Raw genomic sequence first — 7,613 nt, forward strand, 5'->3', positions numbered from 1 at the left:
TTTATTTGTTAAAATAATATCATTACTAATAAATAATTTTTTTATCTTTTTATGATAATAATAATAATAACACTAAAAGTAATTAGATTTAATAATGATATTGATATTAATAGCTTTGATAATAATACTAATAATAAAAGTAATTTTAGTAGTAATAATAATTTTAATAGAAAAGATAATAACGATAAGATAAAACGTTAGTTTTCATAAAAATAGTATTTTAAATAGTAATGGTACTTTTAATAAAAATAATGATTTTAATAGAAATTTTAATAGTCATATTAATCATGATAATACTATATATTTTAATAGTAATAATAATAATGAAAATAATTTTAATTATACTAAAAATCTTATTTCTAATATTAGTAATAATATTATTTACTTAATAACAATCAATAGTAAATAATAATAATAATAATAATAATAATAATAATAATAATAATAATAATAATAATAATAATAATAATAATAACAATAATAATAACAATAATAATAATAATAATAATAATAATAATAATAATGAAATAATAAATATAAGAATAGTAGTAATAACTACCTCAAAGGAGTAGCCCTTAAAAAAATGCCCAAGTCTGGGTTGAATCCCGCGACGTCCCGATAACATCCTAATATCTAAGTATCACTAATATCATCACTATACTCATCATTCCACTTGCTCACCATCATCATTGTTTTTTTTTTATTAATCATCATCATGCTTATCGTCTAACCATCCTCAATTTAATCACTACCTCAAGGCCTCGTAATAAAAATAATTTACTTGTGTGTTGTATGTGTTTTGTAACTTGTAGCAGTCCAAAGTGGAGTTCAACCGAATATTTGGATCACGGCCCAAAAATCAATCAATTTTCACGGCTCATGCTTCAAATTAGAACATCTTTAATAAAGGCAAAAATTTATTTTATTGCAAGTGGAATGTTTAGACTCAAAAGATGAACGTCCCTTTTCAACTTCAATATAATTGAACCTTTATCATAAGTCAAAAAGCTTATTGGTTTTATTGTTAAAACAACCGAAGTAGTTAAATTGTAGCAGTCTAAAACGTTCATTGTTTCTTCCTAATTTCATCATCTTATCGTCATTCTTGTGGATGTTCGAGCTCGTCACCCAAGATTTCTAAATGGTAATGGGTATGTATAATATCTAGCACTATAATTTGTCCATGATTAACTTGACATAATAAAATCAAATTACGGCTCAATTCTACAACAAAGTTCACGGCCCCATTTCAAAGTCCAATTATGAGTCCACTTAAAATTGTGTTTGGCTCAACATGGAAATCATTTACACAGCTTAAACTAAAAAAAACAGGTGGGGTTCTGGATATTGACATAAAGGAGGATTTTATTCTATATCAATACCAACTTCATCATGACCATTTCCTAATCATCTTGGTCACGTATCATCATCATCCTAACCTCCTAATCATTCTCATTTCATCATTATTTTTCCACCATTAGCTGTTCGTCAATATTTTAATTAGGTGGGTTTCGCGAAATTCAAACAGGAAAACAAAAAAAATTGTAGCTGTGGTGGTTTATGGTGGAAAGAGGGTGACGATTGGTTTGGTTGTAATAGGTGGTGGATGGTAATCATGGTGGGTTGTGGTCCTAATGGTGATGGATGGTAGTTTGTGGATCTTCGTTCAACAAACCAAAAGTGATATCAACAAAAGTGAGAGTTGCACGTAATTGTTTGAGTTGCAATCAGGGGTCGAGTAGTTAAATGGATTAGATGTTTGTTTGGGTTGATCAAGCATATGCATAAACCGAAGAAATGAAAGAAGTTCGATGAGTTTGATCAAAACATAAAAGAGATTGCCGGTTTTATGTTATGGTTAAGATTAATGGTGGCCATGGTATTAAGAATTAAGAAGTAGAAAACAAATAAGTTAAAGGTGTAGTACTTACGGTGGGTTTTGTTAGTGTCTTCTTTGAGCGACTCAGCTTAGAGTAATTGATGGTAACAGAAATGCGATGGTGGTGTTTGAGTGGTGATGGTTTTGAAAAGAAAGAAGAAGGTGTTGTGTTTCTTTTGGTTGTTCGAATAGTAGAAATAACGAGGGTTGTTCCATGATGGTGGAAGTTGACGAGGTGATGTGGTTGAGTTGAGATGGGGGTCGTGAAAGTTATGTATTGTTTGTGATGATGATGGTGATCAAGGTAAGGTTGAGTGGTGAATGATGTCGAGTGATGGTGGTGACCATGTTTTCAAACTATCTATATGTATATATAAGTTAATGGAGTTTAGTTAGATAGATAGGAAAATAAAGAAACAGATAGAGAAAGAGTAATGGATGGTGGGGAGTCAATCAACAACAAATGGGTTGTGGTTTTTCAACATGAATGTGTACGTATGTATACCTAAAAGAAGAAATAATTGATGATGAATTCAATCAACAACAGTAACCAATCATCCAATATAGCACAGTAATCGTAATAGTAAATCCAATTGTTAACTAAATAATTCTCGACTAATTGTAGTTGTTGTTTGATAAAGGTGATGGTAGGGTAATATGTAATATAATCATACATATAGATATAGTAGTAAATATTGTAATATAATAATACTTAACATCCAAAGGTGATTTAAAACATGCTAAACATTAGTCAACAGGTAAGCAGCCGATGTTTAATTACGGAGTGCTATATTGTGTTTCTTTGCTAAACAGTTACGGATAAATTTAATTCAGAAAAATCTTATTTTTTAAAATTAAGTCCATTTATTTATTTCATCATTAACTGTATAAAGCCTGATCTAAAAAGTTCGTTAATTATTTATTTTAATACACTCCCAGACTCGCATTTTACTAGTTTAATATCAATTGCAATGACAAATGGTTATTACAATCATTCAATATTTATTTTTAATATATTTAATTTATATATAGAGATATATTTTAAATAATAATTATTATAATATCCTATATTTATTTTATTAATTTTTAATAACAACATATAATACTTCAAATTATATTTCAAATTATTATTTATATATACATACACACATATCGAATTAAAATTAATTGTTCGTGAATCGTCGAGAGCAGTCGAAGGTCAATTGAATATATGAACATCGTTTCAAAATTTTCTAGACTCAACATAACAGACTTTTCTTATAGTGTCAAAAATATTAAATCGTATCGAGAGTTTGATTTAAAATTAGTCGAAATTTTCCGGGTCGTCACAGTACCTACCCGTTAAAGAAATTTCGTCCCGAAATTTGAGTGAGGTCGTCATGGCTAACAATAAAAATGTTTTCATGATGAATATGAGTTTATAACTAGAGCTTTATCATTTTTGACTAATATAGATAATACGATTCGATTATGTGAAGCGTACGAGTGAAGCTGTCACAAAAGAGTGAAATGAATAAAGATTTGTCCTAACTTTTGGAGTAATCAAATTTGAATTTAGAAAATAAGGTGTGTCTTATCTTTTGATGTTGTCTGGGTTGAATTCCGGGATTCAAGGGATTTAAAGAAAATTTTCGAAATCTAAAACATTTGATTCTTTGGTGAATAAGGAAATTAGAATCTCTTTAATTAAATGCGATCATCTGTCTCGATTGCTTTGTCTGATATTTTCACTATAAATTTACCTTTTCCATTCCATTAATTTTCACCACTTCAATAATTTCTTTCTTAATTCACATTTCTAAAGAGTTTGAAAATGCTTAATCCAGTTCTGATTCTTGTACTTATCCTGACTATCGTATCTGTCATTCTTCTTTTTCCATTTACCACCGGAGGAAATCTATTTTCTTCTACTTCGCCCATGGGATTATAGTGTTTTTAATTCTCCCGTGCCTTTATGTTGTAATAAACATTGATATACACGGTTTGTAATTTTTGTGTTGTTATTGGGCTTTATATTTTCTCTTATATTTTGAAGCTCTATGCTTTTGTTTTCTCTTCCCGACTTCAAGTCAAGCGAATAATGGTCCAGAATTTGTAGATATAGAGTTTTGAATTATTATAATGTTCTAAGCAGGAAGGAACGTGATAGCATGATTTGATTTTCAAATTTATCAACACCACGAAAGATAGAACCATCAAGAATACATTTTGTTGATATGTTCAGAAGTTAAGTAGAATGAAAGAGTTATGTATCATGGCACGTGATGACGTTATGATCTGTGAATCATCACGTCCTATTAGAAACTCAGCATGACTTACTGTAATATATTCACGTTGGTCGGGCGTCATTATATTATACTAACCCATGCTTCAATTCCCAACACTCCTCCACAATTCATTCATAATTTATACTTAGATTTTTACAGAAGTTTCCAATATAAGGGAATACAGAAAGCACGAAGAGGTAGATAATTTCGGACAAGTATATTTATGAAAATATCCTCAGAAATATCGAAGATATTTTTGATGATATTTTGGAATTTCTAAGTTCGAAAGTTGATGAAGAAAAATTTTCCGCAAGATTTTAACATGACTTTGGAACAAGATATTCTCTAAAGATTTCGGCGGATCCAGAATTACCTGGATTCTTTGAATATAGGGTTTGGTCCTTGTATTTGTCCTTGGTCTCCTTCATGGTTAGCTCAATCCGTTTTTCAGTTTCAAACTTTTTCTGAGCGTTGTCAACACACTATTCTTCATCATCAAACTTTTGACTGTTTCGGTTGTCTATAGTTTCTGCTGCTTCATTCAGCTTTTTCAAAGTTCAAAGTATTGATGGAAGATCATAATTCTAAGAGATAAATGTTATATGTATACATATAACTGTTGATGTAGACATGCTGCGAGATTTCAAAGTACTGATTGCTGATTTTCGGTAATTGGTATGGCAATTCTCGTTACGATATGCGGATGAGTATTTGATAGGGTTTTAATGAACAAATATAATGGTTTTTCGAAGAGACTTAAGCTAGTTAGTAATGAAGTTACTGTGGGATGTAAACGGTTCCCCGATGATGATGACGAAGGGCAATTCATATATCAAGGTTATAATTAGGCTAATTCAAATGAAAATCGAAATTGATTTGCTGGAGCTGTGACAAAATTGGCTACTTTGGACAAGGATTGTAAAGTTATTTTCGGTAATAACAATGTCAAAGGAGCTAACACAGATACGTGTTATACGTTTACTCAGGTTCCGAATGTGTTCAGGTGCATAACTATATGCATAAATCTTTCCTTCCGTAGATGAAGTGCGGTTGGTTCATCCTCTCGATTGAGATGTTTTCAGGAATCATGAAAGGTTTGAACGTAGATTGTAATCGTCAAGATACAAATGAGGTTTAAGATGAAATCAAGTGGAAAACTTGAAGAATTGTTTAGTTTCATATGTTATAAACAATATTTTAATTCATTTTATTTGTCCAATGTTGGTAGTCCTCAGTTGATAGTCCACAGTTAACAGTCTAATAATTCATATATAGTTTAATATATTATATTCGAATTAATTAATACGCGTCGTGACCCGTGTACATGTCTCAGACTCGATCACAACTCAAAGTATATATATTATTATAGAATCACCCTCAACCCTGTATAGCTAACTCCAGCATTACTGCATATAGAGTGTCTATGGTTATTCTAAATAATATATATAGATGGGTCGATATGATATGTCAAAACCTTGTATACGTGTCCCGATATTTAAAGTGCGTAAAATAAATAACAGAAATTAAATGACGATAAATAAAATTGCGAGAATTAAAAATTATGATAATTAAATGTAATTAGTTAGCTAGGAACAGTTAGCGTGGATTCTTAACAAAATTTCTCATAGTTAATTTGTTTGTTTCTTATAAATTTTATTTTGTCAAATGTTTTCTTCATTATGCCACTTGTTGGATTCTGATAAATCAAAATCTAAATATGAAATTGAATGGAAATGGTTATTCTGCGGTGAATGGATACGTATATCTGTGGATGTAAGTAGAATAGTAATTAACTGTTGAATCATATTCGAAGAATGTACAGTGTAACTTATTAATGTGAAATTTAAATATTTCTCGGGTATTACCTACCCGTTAAAATATTTTCACCATTAACAGTTTGTACAAAAGAATTTTTAATTACAATCTTTATGAAAACATATATACATATATATTTTCTTCAGATGTAATTATGGATTTAATGAGTCAATATGATATTGAACTCATTTGATTTTCAGTTTGAACTAGAATAAATAATCTCTAAAACTTTTAGAAACCACATATTCTTCGCAGAATATTTCTTCAATGAAGTTATGAATTAATACTTCATCATTCATTGTTGTTGGTACTCCTTGGTATCTATGGTGCGTATGACGTTGATGTTCGTGTGACAGATTGTGAAGTTGAGGTTTGCGATCCGGTGGTTGATGGTGGTGGTAATGGTACTGTTGGCGTTAATGATGGTGGTACTGGTTATGCTGCTGGTGCTGCTGCTGGTGTTTGTAACCTTTGCACCATATTCTCCAAGTTGATTACTCGAGCGGGAAGCTCGTTGACTTCTTCTATTATTCCGGGATGATTGTTGGTTGGAACGAGCGAATGAATAAGGTTTAGAATTTTAGATAGAATATAATCGTGACGAGATATTCGGAAAATGAGTGTGAAAATGGTGTTTCGAATGGATTCGCTGGTAAGTGCTTCAGGTTCATCGCCAAGAGGTGAAGTTGGTTGGTGGAAAGGATCGATTTCTTCTCGTCTCCATTGATTAAATAGCCTACGAACCCATCTCCAATTCATCCAGAATAAATGATGGCTAATTGGTTGATTCATTCCGGTTACACTGCTTTCGGAGCTCGAGTGGAAATCCATATCGGAATAGCTTCGGAATAACTATCGGAATAGCTATCAAAATCTGAGGGGCTCGAACATTCATCACGTACGATCAGATGAAGGATTTTTGATAAGAAATAGATTATAGGATGTAGATTAGTACCCTGCAATACATAATTTACATATGCATATATTACACTAAAATCCCATAAGTTATGGAGGGATCTACGAAAGCTGTCAGGCAAAGGTAACAATAACAGATACGCAAAGATAGGAATTTATCTATACACTGTCTATGCAATAGAATCAGTAAGACATGTCTAGACTAAGAATGATAAGCAGGTAATTTCCTAAGGATGATAAGCAGATGATTTTCGACTAGAAATGATAAGCAAAACTTTTGACATGCAGACACGGTCGAAGTCCAGACTCACTAATGCATCTAAACAGCTATCAGTTAGACACACTAATGCAAGACCTGGTTCGCTAAGACCACCGCTCTGATACCAACTGAAAGACAGTTGGGGATAACCACTGTCCCACCCAGTGCCTTCCCAGCTAACCGCCTGGTGACCACTGAGTGTACCTCAGATACTGATTTTAGGGCCTGCCTCTCGGCTACTGCCAACCCTCGTAAGGGATCGCAAGGAGTAAGAGTCAATGCTTCATCACAGGTAACACTGTGAGATCCTCCTTTACGACTAACCCGCCACACATGGACGGCATTATACCAGCTCTGATGCCAACTGAAAGGACCCGTCCTAATCCATCTAGACGAATACATTACATTTGGTAACATCGCGAGGTACTTGACCTCTATATGATACATTTTACAAACATTGCATTCGTTTTTAAAAGAC

The sequence above is a fragment of the Rutidosis leptorrhynchoides genome, chromosome 11 (genome assembly GCF_046630445.1).
Source record: "Rutidosis leptorrhynchoides isolate AG116_Rl617_1_P2 chromosome 11, CSIRO_AGI_Rlap_v1, whole genome shotgun sequence".
Classification (NCBI taxonomy): Eukaryota; Viridiplantae; Streptophyta; class Magnoliopsida; order Asterales; family Asteraceae; genus Rutidosis; species Rutidosis leptorrhynchoides.